Source organism: Oryctolagus cuniculus, chromosome 3 (assembly GCF_051225735.1).
Source record: "Oryctolagus cuniculus isolate XC-2025 breed Fujian yellow rabbit chromosome 3, ASM5122573v1, whole genome shotgun sequence".
NCBI classification, from domain to species: Eukaryota; Metazoa; Chordata; class Mammalia; order Lagomorpha; family Leporidae; genus Oryctolagus; species Oryctolagus cuniculus.
In genome coordinates this window covers 138,665,075-138,684,097 of record NC_142869.1, presented here as the reverse complement: position 1 = coordinate 138,684,097, position 19,023 = coordinate 138,665,075, and the positions used below count along the sequence as shown (strand labels likewise).

The 19,023-nt window shown below is 48.0% G+C and overlaps 1 long non-coding RNA gene and 1 pseudogene across 5 annotated transcripts in view; both read right to left on the bottom strand.

Annotated features, from left to right (window-relative positions):
• Nucleotides 1-349: 349 nt before the first annotated feature.
• The window catches only part of LOC103348695 (uncharacterized), a 45,606-nt gene continuing 26,932 nt past the window's right edge, over nt 350-19,023 (bottom strand). For 3 of the 5 annotated variants that reach the window (XR_016230979.1, XR_016230975.1, XR_016230978.1), the window contains exons 3-5: nt 14,182-14,388; nt 13,439-13,665; nt 2,959-4,320 (exon numbers count right to left, since the gene is read on the bottom strand). This is a non-coding gene — a long non-coding RNA (uncharacterized LOC103348695). Of the gene's footprint in view, nt 491-2,958; nt 4,321-6,111; nt 6,211-13,438; nt 13,666-14,181; nt 14,389-19,023 lie in introns of those variants that run through there. The other 2 variants (XR_016230976.1, XR_016230977.1) reach the window with 2 other exon arrangements.
• LOC149127527 (ATP synthase F(0) complex subunit k, mitochondrial pseudogene) lies at nt 1,222-2,005 on the bottom strand (annotated as a pseudogene).

Here is a 19,023-nt window from a genome sequence, read left to right as displayed (position 1 = left end):
GAATATATTTTTCCATCCTTCCACTTTTAGTCTGTGTGTGTCTCTGTTGTTGAGATGTGTTTCTTGTAGGCAGCAAATAGATGGGTTTTGTTTTTTTCCCCCATTCAGCCAGCCAGTGTCACTTAACTGGAGAATTGAGACCATTTACATTCAAGGTAACTACTGATAAGTAACAACTCGACCCTGCCATTTTCCCATAAATATTCCTATTGTTTACTTTGGGTTTCTCTTGTACTATTGGGAGATTTTCTTCCTTCACCTTCTTTAATAGCAATGACTGTGTTTCTGTGTGTAGCATATCCTTAAGCGTTTTTTGTAAGGCTATACGGATGGTGCCAAATTCTTTCAATTTTTTTTTTTTTTTGGAAGTTCTTTGTTCAATCTTCATTCATAAATGAGAGCTTTGCAGAGTACAGTATTCCGGGTTGAGTTTTTTTTCTCTTTAAGAGTTGGCCTCTCTCTCTGCCTCTCCTCTCTGTGTAACTCTGACCTTCAAATAAATAAATAAGTCTTAAAAAAAAAAAAAGACTTGGAATATATCTCGCCATTTTCTCCTACCCTGTAGAGTTTCTAACGCAAAGTCAGCTGTGAGTCTAACTGGAGATCCTCTGAAAGTAATCTGGAGTTTCTCTAATGCATATTTTAGAATCTTTTAGTATAGAGAGTTTGACTGCAGTGTGTTCTGGTGAAGATCTTTTCTGGTCATGTCTTTTAGGAGTTCTATGTGCTTCCTCTACTTGGACGTCCCTTTGTTCTCCAAATTAGGCAAGTTTTCTGTTATTATTTCACTAAAAAGCCCTTTTAATCCATTCTCTCTCCCTCTTTTTTTTTTTTTTTTTTTTTTTTTTGACAGGCAGAGTGGATAGTGAGAAAGAGAGACAGAGAGAAAGGTCTTCCTTTGCCATTGGTTCACCCTCCAATGGCCACCATGGCCGGCGCACTGCAGCCGGCGCACCGCGCTGATCCGATGGCAGGAGCCAGGTACTTATCCTGGTCTCACATGGGGTGCAGGGCCCAAGTACTCGGGCCATCCTCCACTGTACTCCCGGGCCACAGCAGAGAGCTGGCCTGGAAGAGGGGGAACCGGGACAGAATCCGGCACCCCGACCGGGATAGAACCCGGTGTGCCGGCGCCGCAAGGCGGAGGATTAGCCTAGTGAGCCGCAGCGCCGGCCATTCTCTCTTTTGACACCTTCAGCAACTCCTAAAACTGTATTTTGGGTCATTTGATAGTATCCCATAGATCTCCAACACTGTTTTTTCCCTCTATGTTCATAATTTATTGTACATTTTGAATTCCACATGTTGATATTAGCTTCTCCAGGCATGGGAACTTGACAAATGAAGTAAACTTTATAATCCACTTATGTTGCTTTCACAGCTGGAGTTTTATTAGGCCTTAATTTGAAGTATAAGACCAGCAAAGCAATGCCTCCATATATGGCCAGTACAGAATTCATTCTGCCTGTAAGAGTGTAAGAGTTGAAATATTTTTTAATACTAGTGAACTGGAATTGAGCATCAGTTTCCGGACCTGCCACGATTTTAATCTTGCCAAGGCCACAAATTCTGCAGCCAGTGTCCTTCAATACACACAACCTGGGCCTAGTTCAAGACCAACATTGTTTTTTAGTTTTCTAGTTCCTTCTTTTTTTTGGTCTGATTGTAAGATTTCAGCAAGTCATCTAACTCGGATTTTCTTTCTTCTGCTTCACCAAATGTGTTAAGGTTTTCCACCACATTTTTTGTTTTATTGAATTCTTAATTTCTAAGATTTCATTTTGATTTCTCTTTAAGATCTCAATTTCATGGGAGAAATTTTCTTTCATGTCATGCATGGATTTCATTAATTCATTAACAACTTTCATGTGTTTCAACAATCTAGTTTTTAAAACAAGATGATACTTCCAGCCAAACCCTCCCTATATCCCTCCCTCCCTCAATCCTGCCTTCTCCTTCCTTATTTTTTGAATTTTTGCAATGACATAGTTTCCATTTACTTCATAAATACAAGGTTAACCCTCCACTAAATAAAGAATTCAACAAGTGGTTACTAGAAAAGCCACTGTGCCTCAGACGTATAGGCAAATATCAAATCTCAAAGTGTCAGTTCAACACACTTGGCATCACATTTTTTGTATTCTCTATATCAGTTACTTATGCTATTTAAATTGTCTATTTCATTTGGCATAATGGTCTCCATTTGCATCTGTATTGTGAAAAACAAGATGTTATTTTTTTGTGGCTGGGTACTATTACATTGTGTGTATATATACCACAATGTCTTTATTTATATTCGCTTTTTAGTTGATGGACATCTGGGTTGATTCCAGGTATTGTGAATGAGTCTGCTATAGACATGAGAGTACAGATGGTTTTCATATGCTGATTGCTTTTCCGTGGATTATATTCCCAGGAGTCAGATGACTGGGTCATGTGGTAGATGTATTTTAATATTTCTGAGGAGTTTCCATTCCGTCTTCCAGTATGTACTGGTTTGCATTTTTACCAGCAGTGTCAGGGTACCTTTTCCCCACATCCTATCATTTTTTATGATTTGATTTTTGGGTGAGGGCCATTCTAGCTGGGTGAGGTGAAACCTCATTATTTTTAGTTGCATTTCCCTGATGGCTGGTGATTCTGGGCATCTTTTCATGTGTCTGTTGGCTATTTGTATTTCATCCTTTGATAAATGCCTTTTTATATCCTTGGCCCATTCCCTGACTAGGTTGTTTTTTGTTGTTGTTGCTGAATTTTTTGAGCTCATTAGGTATTCTGGATATTAGTCCTTTATAGATAGTTTGCAGACATTTTTTTCCCATTCTTTCTTTTACCTTTTTAGCTTTATTGTTTCCTTTGCAGTACAGAAGCTTCTTAGCTTGGTGTTATCCCATTTGTCTATTTTTGCCTTTATTTTCTGTGCTTTGGGATGCCTATGTTTTGCTACATTTTCCCTTATGGTTTTCGCTAGTAATATGATAGCTTCAAGAGTTAAATTTACTTCTCTTATCTATTCTGAGTTGATTGTTGTGTAGGGTGTAGGGTAGAGTTCTGGTTTCATGCTTGTACATGTGTAGATCCAGTTTTCCCATACCATTTGTTGAAGAGTTTGTCATTTCTACGAGGAATGATTTTAGCTAATTTGTCAAAGATGACTTGTTTGTATACATGTGGATCAACTTTTGAGGTCCCTAATCTGTTTCATTTTTCTACCTGTCTGTATTGTGCCAGCATCAGCCTTTTTTGATAATGACTGTCCTGTACTGTGTCTTCCAGTCTTGTATTGAATGCCTCCAGCTTTGTTTTTATTTTGTGCAATTGGTTTAGCAATTTGGAGTTTTTGGGTATTCCATGTGAGTTCTAGGTCATTTTTTCTTGATATGAGAACATGTTTGTTATATTGATAGGAATCACATTGAATGTGTGAATGGGCATTTTGATGGTATTGATTCTTCCCATTAGTGAATATGAGAGATTTTTTCCATTTTTTGTGTCTTCTGTTTCTTTCCTTAATCTTTTGTGAGTTTTACTACACAGATGTTTTATATCTTTGGTTAGCTGTATCCCAAGGCTATTAAATTTTTGTGGCTCTTGTGAATGGGATTGATTTTAGAAAATGTATAGCCATGGCATTGTTTATGCAAAGGCGGTTGATTTTTGTGTGTTGCTTTTTTATGGTAAGAGTGGGCATTCTTGTTCGTGTTCTAGATCTTATTGGAAATTCTTTGGGTGTTGTTCCATTTGGTGTGTTGCCTGCAGTTGGTTTCTCATATATTGCCTTGTGTTGAGATATTTTTTACTGCACCCAATTTGCTTAAGGTTTCTATGATGAAAAGTCATTAAAAAAAGATAATCAAATTCAATTAGATGTCTCAAGTATGCATGAATACAGGGGCCCTGCTCAGGCCTTTGGAAGCTGAAACTTGGCAATGAGGCAGACTTAACCACTGTTTACATACTGAACCCTAGAGATTCCAGTATTAAGTACATGAGTGGCCGGCGCCGCAGCTCAATAGGCTAATCCTGCGCCTAGCGGCGCCGACACACCAGGTCCTAGTCCTGGTCAGGGTGCCGGATTCTGTCCCGGTTCCCCCTCTTCCAGGCCAGCTCTCTGCTGTGGCCAGGGAGTGCAGTGGAGAATGGCCCAAGTGCTTGGGTCCTGCACCCGCATGGGAGACCAGGATAAGCACTTGGCTCCTGCCTTTGGATCAGCGTGGTGTGCTGGCTGCAGCGCGCCAGCCGCGGCGGTCATTGGAGGGTGAACCAACGGCAAAGGAAGACCTTTCTCTCTGTCTCTCTCTCTCTCGCTGTCCACTCTGCCTGTAAAAAAAAAAAAAAAAAACAAACAAACAAACAAACAAAAAAAACATGAGTACGACACTCTCAGCCTTGCTACCCAAGGTGATACCTAAATCAAATAGACCCACTTGGCAGATCACTTCACCCAAAGTGGGAGACAGAATGGCCTATGAATCAGCTACATACCAAGTGTCTGAGCCCTCTGTACTCTTTGCTCCTTCTTTCCTGTCAGGATTTGGGCTTTCCTTCCCTGGATAACAGGAAAAGGGGAAGGAGGTGGGGGTTTAGAACCCCAGAGCAACAGACCTGGGGAGTCAGATGAGAAGGTTGACCAAAGATCTCAGCACTAAAGCAGTTCAGTAGTTGCATTCACTTGAGTGGCGTGTGTGTGTGTGTGGGGGGGGATTTCAGCCAAGTTCGGCCCCAGGTGCCACTGACAGCTTTATCAGGGCTCATGACTGTCAATAAGGAGGGTGGTCATGGAGGGCATCACAACCCTTAGTTCCTCAGCCAGGCAAGGGGCCATTCTCCTGAGAACATCCTCTCACCTCTCGGTCCCTGCATCTCAGTCCCAGACTGTCTTTACACTTTCATAGCCTCGCTCTGGTCAGGGAGTGGGGACTACCACATGGACCAGAATTCCTCTGGCTACAGATGAACTCTGCCTGCCAGGGAAGGCTGGAAGGACCAGTGTCCTATTTGGGTGTCTTCCATGCCTTACCACCCTAGCTGGTCAGGCCCTGAGCTGACTCAGCTGGAGTAGCCTGATGTCCTACATAGGCCCATGATGGGACCCTGCTGGTGGAGCACCATGGTCATGCATATGGAGGCCACCTCAACCAGGTTTATGCCAGCAGCTGGGTCACTGTGCAAGAGGAACAACTCTTCCTGGACATCAGCCTCTGTGGTGAGTGTTCCCAGGGTTAAAGTGTTCAATTCAGCCCCAGGGGCTCTTCCAAGTAGGTAACCACATATTCTGTCTGTTGCCACCTGCCCTACCCTGCTCAAGACAGGAAGTGTGGTGGGCTTCCCCAGAGCACATGTGTCAATGGAGCAGGACTGCAGAAAATTAGACTTTGAAGCATGCCTGTGGCCAGCAAGTGTTTACAGCTCAGACCAGCCCCCTAGTCCTTGGGTCATGCCTGGGTTCCGCTGCCCCTGCTATCAGGTCATGATCCCCAAGGCAGGCTGGGCAAAGTCACACTGAATTCCCTATCTCCTGCCTGTGAGGCACCTGCCATGACTCCGGATAGCAAGCAATGGACTTATGATGGCGATGGCTATCTCACCTCCTTTAGAGTCACCCGAGTGACACTGTCATCCATGGCCCCCTGCATCCTCACCCACCCATCTCCCAGACATCACTCAGACTTCCATTGAGTGAGCCACATGTTCTGTCTCGAAATAGGTTGACTGAGCTCAACCATTCTCTAGAACCCTCTGCTGTGCCCTCAATGTATCATCTCTGGGCACTGGATCTAAACCCTGGGCCTGAAAGAGGCTGCTAATGTCAAGGGCTTCTTGATGGCTCCAGAGATCCTGGTTCACCAGAGGCTCTGTAGATTTCATGCTTTTGTCCAGTGGCAGGGCCCAAACACACTGCAGTGTGCCACTGCACTTAGATTCTGGATGCCACAGGGGTGCATTGGGCTATTCACAAGCCCCTTTGGCACAGGTTGCAGTAACAGCAGGGCCAAGGTGGTCTGAGGGTGTCCACAAACCTGGGATCTGGCAGGTGGGGGGTAGTGTCTTCCCACAATGGGGAGACTGGTCCCCTGCCTCAAGGGCTGTCTCTGAGCCAACAAATGCTCACCTAGAGAATACAGACATCTCTGTTATGGTTCCTGTGTGGTTGGGTGCCTCCTCAACATGTTCTTCCCTGTCCATTTGGGTTTGCAGTCGACCAGATACCTGTGAATGAGGAGGAACTGTACCTGGATTCTGCACAGTCCAGGTAACTCTCCTGACTATGTAGCCTCTTACTTTGGATGGACCTCTGGGGAGAAACACAAGAGGCTATGGAGACCCACTGCACCCACTCAGTCCTAGCCCATCCAATCTCTGGGGCCAACACAGCCTCTTGTACTGGGGATGTCCACAGAGGTTTGTTTGCATTCCTCCTACCCTTTCTCCTATTGCAGCAGTCACTGGGTCCACTCAGATGCATAGGCCTTTGCAGGGACTTCCTGTGGTCAGGGGAGGCTGGATTGCTCTTTATCCTGGGCTTCTCATGTATGTTTCAGCTTTCCTTTCATGGGTGGCACGAAAGAGGACCTGGGGAGGGATGTAAACCAGCCACCAGAGGAGCTGAGTGATCTGCCTGGGGTGTGGGGTTTTGGAAGGTCTGCAGGGCTAAAGCTCTACAACAGATGCATTTGTGTGAGAGAAGTATGGGGAAGTTGGGCCTCTGTGGTCTCTGAGGCTACCCTACAACTTCAGCAGGGCTCCTTTGCTTAATCTTTAACAGGTGGCCATTTGCTCCCTCATGCTCTCTGTCCGTGTGTGTCAGCCTCAGGCTGTGTCTCTTCCACCCCTATCTCAAAGCTGACCTCTGGTCAGGGAGAGGACAGCAGCTGGAGCCCATATTCCTCTGGCCACAGATCCACTTTGCCTTCAGAGGATTCCAGGAAGTAATCCGCAGTAGTCCAATGACCCATTTCTGAACCTCCCATACCTTCTCACCTCAGCAGGCCACGCCCCAAGCTGCTCAAGCTGGAGCAGACTGACATACTGCACAGGCACACGGTGGCTGCCTATCACCAGGCTTACACAGGTGTTTGGGATCTTGAGCAGGAGTAACACCTGTTCATGACTGTCAACCTCAGGAGTATTCCTAGAGCAAAGGGTGCTCCATCAAATTCCAGGGGCTCTCTGGGTATGCAGCCATATGTCCAGCGAGCTGCCACCCATCCTGATTGAGACAGGAATATGCCATAGACTGTTCCAGGGCACACATGTCCAAGTGGTAGGACTCAGATTATAGAGGCCGAAGTTTGCCCTATGGCAATGATTGTTTATAGCTCTGTCCACTAGTCCTTGAGTTGTGCTTGGGTCCCACTGTCAGGCCATGACCCCCAAGGCAGCCAGAGTACCATCACACTGGCTTCTGCAGCTCCTGCCTGTAAAGTGCATGCCAGGAAGCCCAAGGGCAACCAATGAACATGTAAGGCTGATGGTCATCTCCTCCCATGAGATTCACATCCAATGAGGTGTGCAACCTGAACTCTGGCTCCCACAGAGCTGCATTTCAGCCATTTGCCTGCCAGAAGCCCATTGCATTATGGGCAGTAATGACACCATGGGGGCCAACATCATCTGAGGCTGTGCAAGGGACCCAGAAGGCAAGGGTGACATCTTCCTACAATGGGGAGACTGGGGTCCCCTGACTGCCAGGGGAAGCCAACAAGCCAGACTGGTGGCCTAAAGACTTACCTTCCTGCCACCAGGCATGACCCTGAGCCTCTAGGAGGCACATACAGGGAGTATAGGTGGTCCCTTTGTGGTTGGCTGACATCCTGAATGCTCTCTACCTTGTCTGATTTGATTTGCAGTCTACCAGAATCCCGTGAGACATGAGTCCTACCCAGATTCTCCCCAACCCAGGTAGTTTTCTACTTCGCATGCACCCTTGGAGAGGCCACATAGCTCCTGGAGAAACAATGGGATGCAGAGACCTGTTGCACCCATTCAGGACCATATACTCCTGTCTCCAGGGACCATGATGCACCTTACCCTGGGGTTGCCCAGATAGGCTGCCGTTGCCTCTTCCAACTCTACTGTGCAGGCAGCCCCTGCGTCAACTGAAACCACCAAAATCCTAGGGAATTCTGGTGACCACAGTGGCTACCCTGCCTTCCTCAGGGATAATGATACCCCACCCTCTGGCTTACACTCAATTACCATCCTTGCTAGGGTGTTCCATTGTGGATGGCACTAAAAGGGACTGAAGGAGAGACTTGAACAACCCAGCGAATGCTGAGAAATCCACCTGGGGTGTACTTGGGGGCAGGGGGGAGAGGCCTGGGGTGATCGCACAGCAGGTGCATTCATGGCACCAAGACTAGGGGAATGGAAGCATAATTGGGTCTCCAGGGAAACTTACAGCTTCAGCAGGGTTCTTTGTGTTTCAATGGGGAGGAAACCATCCAGGGCATTAGAGTTCTTTGCTCAGTTGCCAGGAAGGCAGCCATTTTCTCAAGTACCTGCTCTATCCCAGCCTCTCTGTGTCTTATGTCCAGCTGTGTCACCTCCAACCTACTCAAAGCCACCCTCTGATGGGGGGGACCAATCCTGGGGCCCAATTTTACAGGTAAACACTACCTAGCACCTAAGAAAGGCAGAAGTTGGTGGTAGTCTACTCTTCATATTTATGAACATGCAATGCCCTCCCATCACAGCATGCCATGCTGCAATGTGACCCATTTGGAGAAGGTCAACATCCCACCAGAACGTATGATGGGACCATATTCACCTTGTCTGATGGCCATGCTCATGGCAGCCATGTACCACCAGGTTTTTGTCTATGGCTTGGGACCTCGAAGACAAGGAAGATAACTTCAGGGCTTTCAGGTTTTGCAGTGAGTAACCGCCAAGGCATGGTACTCCAGTAAGCCCCAGGGGCTCTCCCCAGTAGAGAGCCACCAATCCACCCTGCTGCCACCCATCCCTGCTGAGACTGCAGAGGCTGAAGCACACCCTAGGCCAGTGAGGGTCTACAGCTCAATGAAGCTCCTAGTTTGGGTCACAAACCCCATACCCTTGGCCCCTCTGTGAGGTCGTATCACCTCATGCTGGCCCCAGTGCCTGCAGCATCCCTATAGCTGGGGAGAAATGGTTACTTGAGGCCTATGGCCACCTCCTGAGGGCCATTCATGCCCCAGTGACACTCCCTGAAAGCCACAGCCCCCAGCATCTGCATCCTGCTTCCAGAACTCACATCAAGGACCCTCTGCTGAGCCCCTTGGTCTATCTTCTGAGATCAACTGACTGAACCCCACCCCCACACCTGACACCCTCAGTGTTCCATCTCTAGGCATCATGCCTGAGTCCTCTGCCGGACAGGGGAAACCAAGCCCCGAGACTTTGTGGGTGGTCCCGCAGATCCCAGTGGAACAGTTCAGAACAGTTCTGTCGGTTTCAAGTCTCTACCCAGTGGCAGGATACAGGCAGGGTTTGGTATCCCACCCGACACTTGAAATTGGATGGGAGAGGGCTTTTTGCAACCTAGAGGCCCAGTGGGCTGAAGGCCTGAGGTAGACAGGCCAGGCTGGTGGTCCTTAATGGCACCTGCCCCCCTCCAGGGATGTTTGCCAGCCCAGGCTCCTCCTCAGGATGTAGACATCCCAATCCCAGTGGTGGGTGCTAGGTGGCTGGCCTGTTTCTTCAATGAGCCTTTCCCCAGTAAGCCTTTTCCCCAAACCTTAATTGGATTTGTAACCAACCAGATGTCTGTAGACGAGGAAGATCCTAACCTGTATAGCCTCCCAGCCAGGTAGGCCTGCTGACCCTGCGGCTGCAGACACTGCAGGTGCACTGAACCCTGCAGAGATCCAAAGAAACACAACAAGCTGTGGGGACACATGGCACCTGCTCAGGATCATGCCCTTGTCTCCAGTAGCAGCGCTTCCCCTCGTCACTGGGGGAGCCCACACTGGTTCCCACTGACTCCTCCCACTCTGCTGTGGAAGCAGTCCCTGGGTCTGCTCAGACCCAGTCAGGGCAGACTGACCACCCGACCGCCCTGTGGCTTGCACTCCCTGGTGCGTTAGGGAACTCTATCAAGGGGGTGACACTACATGGGCCCTGAGGAGAGCACCAAGCCAGCCAGCCACAGGCTGAGAAACCGGACTGGAGGGTTAAAGCTGCTTGACAGGTGCATTTGAAGGAACAAAGCCTGGGGGAACCGAGGCTTTCTTAGGTCTTAGGTGACTCACAGGTTCAGTAGGGAGGGCAGCCAGAGCTGTGTGCTGTCTTGCTGAGCAAGCGGCCATTTGTCCAAGTACGTGCCCATTCTCTCCCCACGTCTCAGTATCTGCTGTGTCTCTGTCAGCCTGCTGTGTCGCTAAGCTGCCCCCTGGCCAGGGAGGGAGATGGCTCCTCCTGCGGCCGAGGGCAGGCAGAAGTCAGCACTGGTCCACTTCCCATGTTTCTGAACCTGTCCTGCCCTCCCACCTCAGCAGGCCAGGCCTCAAACTCCCCATCCAGAGCAGTTTGACCCTGTTGGTCATGTTGGACATCCAGACTCGTGGCAGCTGTGTACCTCCAGGTTTATGCCTGTGGCTTGGACCTTGAGCACAAGGAACACCTCTTCAGGGTGGTGAGTACTCCTGCCAGCCCCAGAGGCTCTCCCAGGGTGACAGCCATGGGTCTGCCCTGCTGCCACCTGCCAGCCCAGGTGGAGCAGGCATGAGACTGCAGGCTGTAGAATCTGAAGCATACCTGTGGTCAGTGAAGGTCTACAGCTTGGTCCAGCGCCCAGATTTTGGGTCACCAAGTTCCCCTGACAAACCTCACCCCTTCACTCCTTTGAGGTCATGTCATCTCATGCCTGCCCCAGTGCCTCCTCCCTGTGAAGTGCTTGCCAGCATCCTGTGGGCTGGTGAGAAACATGCGATGCAAGAGGCCTGGTTCTGGCCCTAGATAATACTGGACAGCCACAGCCCCCAGCACCTGCACTCTCCTCTGGCTTCCAGAGCTCATGCCAAGGGCCCTGTGGTATGCCACTGTCTCTCCTGAGAAGAACTGAGGCGCCACTCCCCACCACACCTTCAGGGTTCTGTCTCTGAGTATCATGCCTGACTTCTTTGCCACACTGGGGCCACCAACCCCTGAGACTTTGTGTAGCCCCAGAAAGAAATGAGGTTCTGTGGATCTCACATCTCTACCCGGTGGCAGGGCACAGGCATGGTCTAGGGTCCCGCCTGCCACTTGAAATTGTATGAGAGGGCAGGGTTCCAGCCCTTGACAACCCAGAGGCCAGGTGGGCTGGTGCTGGCAGTGCCACTGAAGTGTGGTACAGAGGGTCTGAGGAAATCGGGCCACAGAAGTGTGCATAATACCCTGTCTCAATGGAAAAGGTGGGGCCCCCTGGCTTTGGGGAGACAGTGGACAGGCCAAGCCAGTGGCCAGTAGCACCCCTCTCCTGCCCCTGGGGATGTCTCTGAGCCACCAGACAGCTCCCCCAGGTGATGCTGACATCTCAGTGGCAGCAGCTGTGTGGTCAGCTTGCCTCTGCAAGGCACCCTTCCGTGTCTGATCTAACAGCTGACCAGATATCTGTGAATGAGGGGGAGCCTTACCCAGACACTCTGCTGTCCAGGTAGGTCTGCTGAGCCTGTGGCTGTGGAAGTGGCAGGTGCACCGACACCCACAGGGTCCCCTTAGATCCCAGGAGAAATACGATGAACAAATAGGCTGCGGGGACCCGTGTTACCTGCTCAGCCCGCGCCCATTGTCTCCAGAGACAGCATTGGTCCTAATTACCAGGGTGCCCACAGTGGGTGCAGGCCCTGGATCAGCTCAGGCCCAGCAGCCTCGCTGGAGGATTCCAGCACTCACATGGCTGGCCTGTATTCCCTTCCTGTCCGTGTCAGGGCTTCCCTCTGGGGATGATGCAGAAAGGGCCCTGAGGAGAACCCTGAGCCAGCCTGCAATAGGCTGAGAAAGTGGCCCAGGTGTGCTGGTTGGGTGAGTGTGCAGGGAGCCCCCAGCACTAATGCTGCTGGACAGGTGCACTGGCAGGAGCAACGTCTGGGGCCACCAAGGCCATGTTCAGTTGGAGTTCGACCCATATGTTCAGCTGCCTGCGACTCAGAGCAGCAGAGCCTTTGCTCCTTGCTGGTTTGGATCCATTTGCCCCAGTACTTGTCTCTCCTCTAGATTTGCTGTCCCTGTGTCTGATTTTCTGGGTCCTATCAAACTGTCTCTGGCCAGGGAAGGAACTCCTGCCGAGGCCCACTTTCCCTTGGCCAATGATGCACTCTGCCTGGGAATGCAGGGAGTAGTTGCTGGTTTTCCTGTGCACCTTTTTTAAACCTGCCTTGCTTCCCACTCAGCAGGCTGCAGCAGGTCAACATTTCACCTGGTCCAGTAAACAATCTCGTGGCAGCCTTTAACAATTGGATTTCTGCCAGCGGCTGGGACCTCTTACAAGAAGAACATGTTTTCACAGCTGTCATTGTCAGCAGTGAGAATGTGCAGGGCAAGATGCTTTTTCAAGGCCAAGGGGCTGTCCCAAGTTGATAGCCAAGTGTCCGACTTACTACCAACCTTACTGGTTGAATGGGTAAGTATGTTGGACTGCCCGGCACACACAGGTTTTTGGCATGGGCTCATATATGGCTGGGTCCACACTCCTTCTTGGGTCTAGCCGGGGTATACCTTATTCCTGTTAGGTCACTGTACCCATGGCAGGTGGGGCACCATCATGCTAGCCTCTGTGGGTGCTGTCAGTGAGGTGACAGGACATTGGCAAGGGTACAATGGATATGTGAGACCAGTGGCCACTCCCCTGTGAGTCTGATGCCCTGGTGGCACTCCCGGCCATGGCCCGTGGCGTTTTCACACACCTCTGGGTCCCAGACCTCCGCAGAGCAAGCCATGCGTGTAGTCTCTCCTCTGAGACAAGCTGACTAAGCTCACCAGTCATCTAGAGTGCTCCACTCTATCCTCAGGACTGCACCACCAGGCTCTAGGTTTAAGCCCTGCATCCAGGAAGGGTCACTTCAGTCCAAGGACTCTGGGTTGCTCTAGAGACCCCAAGTGGGCCAGAGGCCCTAGATTTCATACCTCTGTCCAGTGGCACTACACACAGCAGTGTGCCACTGGCGCCTGACTTTGAATGAGAGGGGGCTGGATTTCAGCCTTTCCTCCTCCCAGAAGCCACTCGAGCTACTGGCCCTCATGACATGGCAAGGGGACAAGGTAATCTGAAGGTTTGCACAGATCTGGGCCATAGGTCTGCATGATGAACTGCCAGAACCCAGAGTGGGTTCCCCTGGCTCCCAGGGAAGGTGACTGGCTGGTATCTTAAGATCTACCCTTTTGCCTCCCCTGCTATTCCTGAGCCCCCCTCTCACTCTCCAAACATAAGTAAACTTGCTGTGGTGTTCCAATAAGACAATAAGACTCATCAGATTACCTGGGTTCAAATTTGTCCTCTGCATCTGATCCAGCTTCTTGCTCTCACGTGTACCCAGGGAGGCAGCATGTGATGGCTCACGTTACTTGGGTGCCTGCCTCCTGTATGGCAGGCCAGGATGCGGTTCCTGATTCCTGGCTTTGGTCTGGCCCACTACTGAAGACATTTGGGGATTGAAACAGCAGCTGGAAGATTTCTCCTTCTTCTTTCTTTCTGTTCCTCTTGGCCTTTCAATTAAATTAAATTTTTAAACATGTTTAGAAAATGGTCACGGAAAATGGAATTAAAAATGAGTTCACTGCATTGAAAACTTTTTGAAATCCATGCAGTTTGTTCATAATATGCACTTCCACTAACTTTTTAAAGAACCTTCCCAAATATACTTGTTGCTGTATGTTCATGAATGTCATGGCATATACCATGTTATTTTTAGTAATGTTACATATAGTTTGCTCCTATGAAGCATATTATGATATATGTTTTTGCTATTCTCCAACTTTCCTCCTCTTTTTGCTCTTATGAGCTTTCCTTATGACTTATGTGTTTGATTTTAAGGCATTCCCAGGAGCACACCCTCTGTCTGGTATGATTCACCCTTGCCTCTGTCCTATAAATCTGAAAACTATTTTTTGTTTTTGTCAAACAGCAGTATCTTTGCCTATTGGCAATCTTATCCTGAAAGCATATGTAAGAAAGATCAACAATAAGAGAACTATCAAAGAGTCTCTGTTGGTTTCTCTTACCGCTCGAAATTTGTCATACAGGTCATGGTCCTTATTCGGTCTCCATCTTGGTGGAAGAATGTGTCATGGTAAGGTCATATGTCAGAGCTCGTTAGCCCAGGCTATCTAGGAACAAGGAACATTCGCAAGCAGAAGGGTGGTACTACTGATAGGTCAGCTCCCAACCATGCCAGACAAGTTAATGGCCATCTTGAACCCTCCAGTGTCCTGAAAAAGATTATCCAAAGAAAACTGCACTTTAGCCAGTGGAGACTAGCATACCATATCCCTGGGCTTTCAACTTAAGGTGCAGAGGTAATCAGAGCTGTCACTCTTAGAATTTATTCTCTAGGTAGTGCTTTACCTCATTTTTTTTTACCATTTTTTTTCTCTCCCTTACTTGTTCTATCCATCAACTGCTGTAACCTTTGCCTGGTCTTACCTCTTTTCCATGGAATGCCACCCTGACAGTCACTACCATCTCCATCTTCATCTCTACTCCCACAGTTGCTGTCCTGATTTTCCTTTTCACAGACCTACAGCCAGGTTTGTCTTCAGATCCAGTGCTCTGGGGACTACCATGACCCCTGGGCCACACTTCAGGGACACACACACTCAAGCTGGGATGAGGAAGAGCACATTAGTTGGCACCATAAAGGGACATCACTCAAGAAGTACACATAGGAGGGCATTGTGGCACAGCGAGTCAAGCCACTACCTGGGACTCCTGAATCCCTTACTGGAGTACTGATTCAAATCCTGGCTACTCTGCTTCCCATTCAGCTTCACGTTAATAGCTCTGGGAAGACCAAGGATGATGACCCAACTATTTGGAACCATACCACCCAGTTCTGTACTCTTTGACTTTGGCCTGGTCCAACCTTGGCTGTGCTGGCATTTGAGCACTGAACCAGAAGATGGTTCTTTCTCAATCTATTTCTGTCTCTCTGTCACTCTGCCTTTCAAATACATAATTTTTAATGGCAACCCTCTAATATTCATACAAAATATTGTTTTCAAAAGTGGACAAAGTACAGGGTTTCAAAATGGCACACAGCATGACATGCTTAGGCATTATGAATTCTATACTTTTTTTTTTTTTACTGCCAATACCACTTTCATATATTCAGGTAAAATCTAGAAAATAAGCTAGTTACTGAATGTGAGAACACAGCATAGAGCACTTCATTTTATGAGTTCACTTTGGGACAAACCAATGAAAATCCAGGGAGATAAACAAGATCTAAGACAACATTTGCTCTAGGCAGTTCTAACTGAGGAGAATCCTTGTCTCGGCAAATACAAAAGAAAAGCGTGAACTCCCTCAGACTGTCAGAAGGAAGAAGAAAATCTTGAAGTCCAGCAGGGAACCTCAAGTTCATGTCTGAATAGGGAGAGAGGCAAAAGGAATGCTACAATACAGTCCTGGACTGTATTGTAGTGAGTGGTTCCAACTCACACTATCCTGTCATAAACCCTGGCTAAACTTTGAACTAGCATGGATGCTTTGACTCAGTCATGGAGGGGTGAGGTTATGGTTCAATTTCCTGTTCTCTTAGTTAATTCCATTTTGAGTTTCATTTTATTCCTTTTTCCCTATTCCCCTTGGTAAAAACACCAGATTTCTCTGGAAGGCCTTATTCTGATCTATTCAAGGTAATTCAATAGCCTTCTGTAACTATGAAGCCTCCAGATTGGATTTTCTCCTCCCTCCAACTTTATGTAAAGAGCCTGAAACATGGATTCTAATTACATAGTGTTTAAGAACAATTCTCTTTTTTTAAGACTTATTTATTTATTTGAAAGTCAGAATTACACAGAAAGAGGAGAGGCAGAGAGAGGTCTTCCGTCCAATGGTTCCCTCCCCAGTTGGACTCAATGGCTGGAGCTGTGCTGATCCAAAGCCAGGAACCAGGAGCTTCCTCCAGGTCTCCCATGCGGGTGCAGGGGCCCAAGAACTTGGGCCCTCTTCTACTGCTTTCCCAGGCCACAGCAGAGAGTTGGGTCGGAAGTGGGGCAGCCAGGACTCGAACCAGTGCCCACATGGGATACGGCGCTTCAGGCCAGGGCGTTAACCCGCTGCACTGGCCCCAAGGACAATTCTTATGTCTTTAGTTATATCCCTTTTGTTAAAAGGAGAGATTGGGGACTGGTGCTGTGGCATAGTGGGTAAAGCTGCCGCCTGCAGTGCCAGGATCCCATATGGGCACTGGTGAGTCCAGGCTGCTCCACTTCTGATCCAGCTCTTTGCTGTGGCCTGAGAAAGCAGTGGAAGATGGCTCAAGTCCTTGGGCCCCTACTCCCACATGTGAGACCTGGAAGAAACTCCTGGCTTCAGATCAGTGCAGGAAGTATGACTATAGCCAAGTGGAGCACTTGCCATTACGTCCAGGCATTCTGTGGGCCCAGAGGGTAGAGCTCCTGGAGGCAGGGTTGCCAGTGTTCCAGATATAGATTTCTGTAAAGGTGGCCCAAAAGTAGCAGCAAGGGGTCAGTAGCCTCCAACAATCCTGAAGAGGACAGAAAGAGATGCAGCAGAACTCACAGAATGTGTCCTAACGTTCCTGCCTCCACTTTCTAATGCCTTCTCAAGAGCTTATGTGAGAAACCCATGAGAACATAGACAAACATTGTCACACACACACACACCAACTGCAAAGACAGAAATAAGTTGACTATAATAGCAGCCCAGCAACAAAGAGCAACAGGCAGTAAAGGACACTTTACCTGACAAGACTGCTGCTCTTCTAGAGTGTAGGGCAGCCTCAGAAGCTGTGCCAGACACAACCAGGAGTGGGAAGAGTCTGGGCAAGAGGGAAAATGGTGAACAGCAAGTGCAGAAGGGAGCTCCACATGCAGATTAGCACAGCAGCACTAGGTCACACACAAGAGCGTCCAGGACAGACCCTGCCTCACAGATCACGTGCTGAAGGTCTGCACAGTGAGTAACCTGGAAGGATAAGAACACGGGGAGCGGGCCAGTGCTGTGGTATAGTGGGTAAAACCATCGCCTGCAGTTGCCGGCATCCCATATAGGTGCCGATTGGAGTCCCGGCTGCTCCACTTCCAAGCCAGCTCTCTGCTATGGCCTGAGAAAGCAGTACAAGATGGCTCAAGTGCTTGGGCCCCTGCACCCGCGTGTGGGATCCAAAAGAAGCTCCTGACTTTGGATCAGCCCAGCTCCAGCGATTGCTGCCATCTGGGGAATGAACCAGCAGACGAAGATTCCTCTCTCTCTCTCTCTCTGCACCTCTCTCTGCACCTCTCTGTTACCCTGCCTTTCAAGTAATAAATAAATAGATCTGTTTTTTAAAAAAGAACATGGGGAGGGCAAGAGAGCAGCCCCACCTGGGGATTATCACCTTTACCGTGAGCATAGCTCTCTCAACATAGGAGCACAGCTGCTCCTTGCCCCTAGCCCAACCTCATCACTCCTTACCTGCCAAGCACCATCCATTAGTCCCCAGGTCCCTCCGCAGAGAACTTTCCATGTTAAGCTGTACATTTCCAGTGTCTCTCACAAAATCTGTGCCCTCCTCCCACTCACTGCCTGATCAATCCTCAAATTTTGCCACTAAACCACTGTTATCCCAAATTGGCATCCAGCTGATAAGATTGTGTTAAGAAGAGACCTATGGCCAAATTTGTTCCATTAGCAGCTCAGGGAGTTGTGAAATTCCTATGAGGGAAGTGGTGCTGTACTGGGATATCTGGGGCAGAGGTGTTAACAGAAGGATCTTGTCACACATTACACTAGAGATAGCCTGTTGTAGTTCACCCCAAAATTCCTAAGTTTCTGGAAAATTCACCAACCACTGAAATTCTAAGATACCCCTAGTTAACCTTCTCAAGGACAGCATTCCACATGGAAACTCCCATTAGTTGCCATATGGCTATGGAATGGGAAAAAGAGTAGTAGGGTAGTAAGCTTTTAAATTGTGATATGACTATGTGGTAGACTGCTTTTAGTTAAATGTGCAAGAAGGAAACTAATATATAAGATGCAGTAAAAGAAGAAAAGAGGAGGAAAGAGCAGCTGGGACAAATGGAATGCCTACAGCAGATGGAGACACAGACCAATCCGGTTTGTTGAATGGGAAGCCACCTTAATATTTTGCGAAATAGACTTTATGACAAAACCTGACCAGAGAGAGACAAGGGCATTATGTAATGAGTAAGTGATCAATACAACAGTAATATATGATTGTAGTAAACGTATATGCACCCAATTCTAGGGAACCTGGCCATTTAAAACAAATACTAACAGATCTGAAGGGATACACAGGCTCCAGAACAAAAATAATGGGGGACTTCAACATCCCACTTCAATCAATTAACAGATCAACTAGATAGAATATCAACAAAGAAACAATAGAGCTAATATACACTATGGAACAAATAGATCTGATATCTACAGAACATTCCTTCCACAGCTACAGAAAACATATTCTATTCATCAGTGCATGGAAGTTTCTCTAGGATGGGCCATTTTCAAGGCCACACACACACACACCTCAACAAATGCAGAAAATTTGAAATTGTGCCATGTATCTTTTCTACCATAATGAATTGAAGCTGGAATTAACAACTTTAGAAACTCTAGAAATTATACAAACACATGGAGAATGATCATGCTCCTGAATGAATAGTAGGTAATAAAGAAATCAAAAGGGAAATCATAAAATTCCTACAAGCAAATCAGGATGACAACACAGCATATCAAAATTTATAGAATAAAGCCAAAGCAGTGTTAAGTGTAAAGTTTCTTGCAATAAGTGCTTACATCAAGAAATTGGAAATGCATCAAATAAATGATCTAATGATGCAACTGAAGGATTTAGAAAAACAAGAACAAAGAACCCA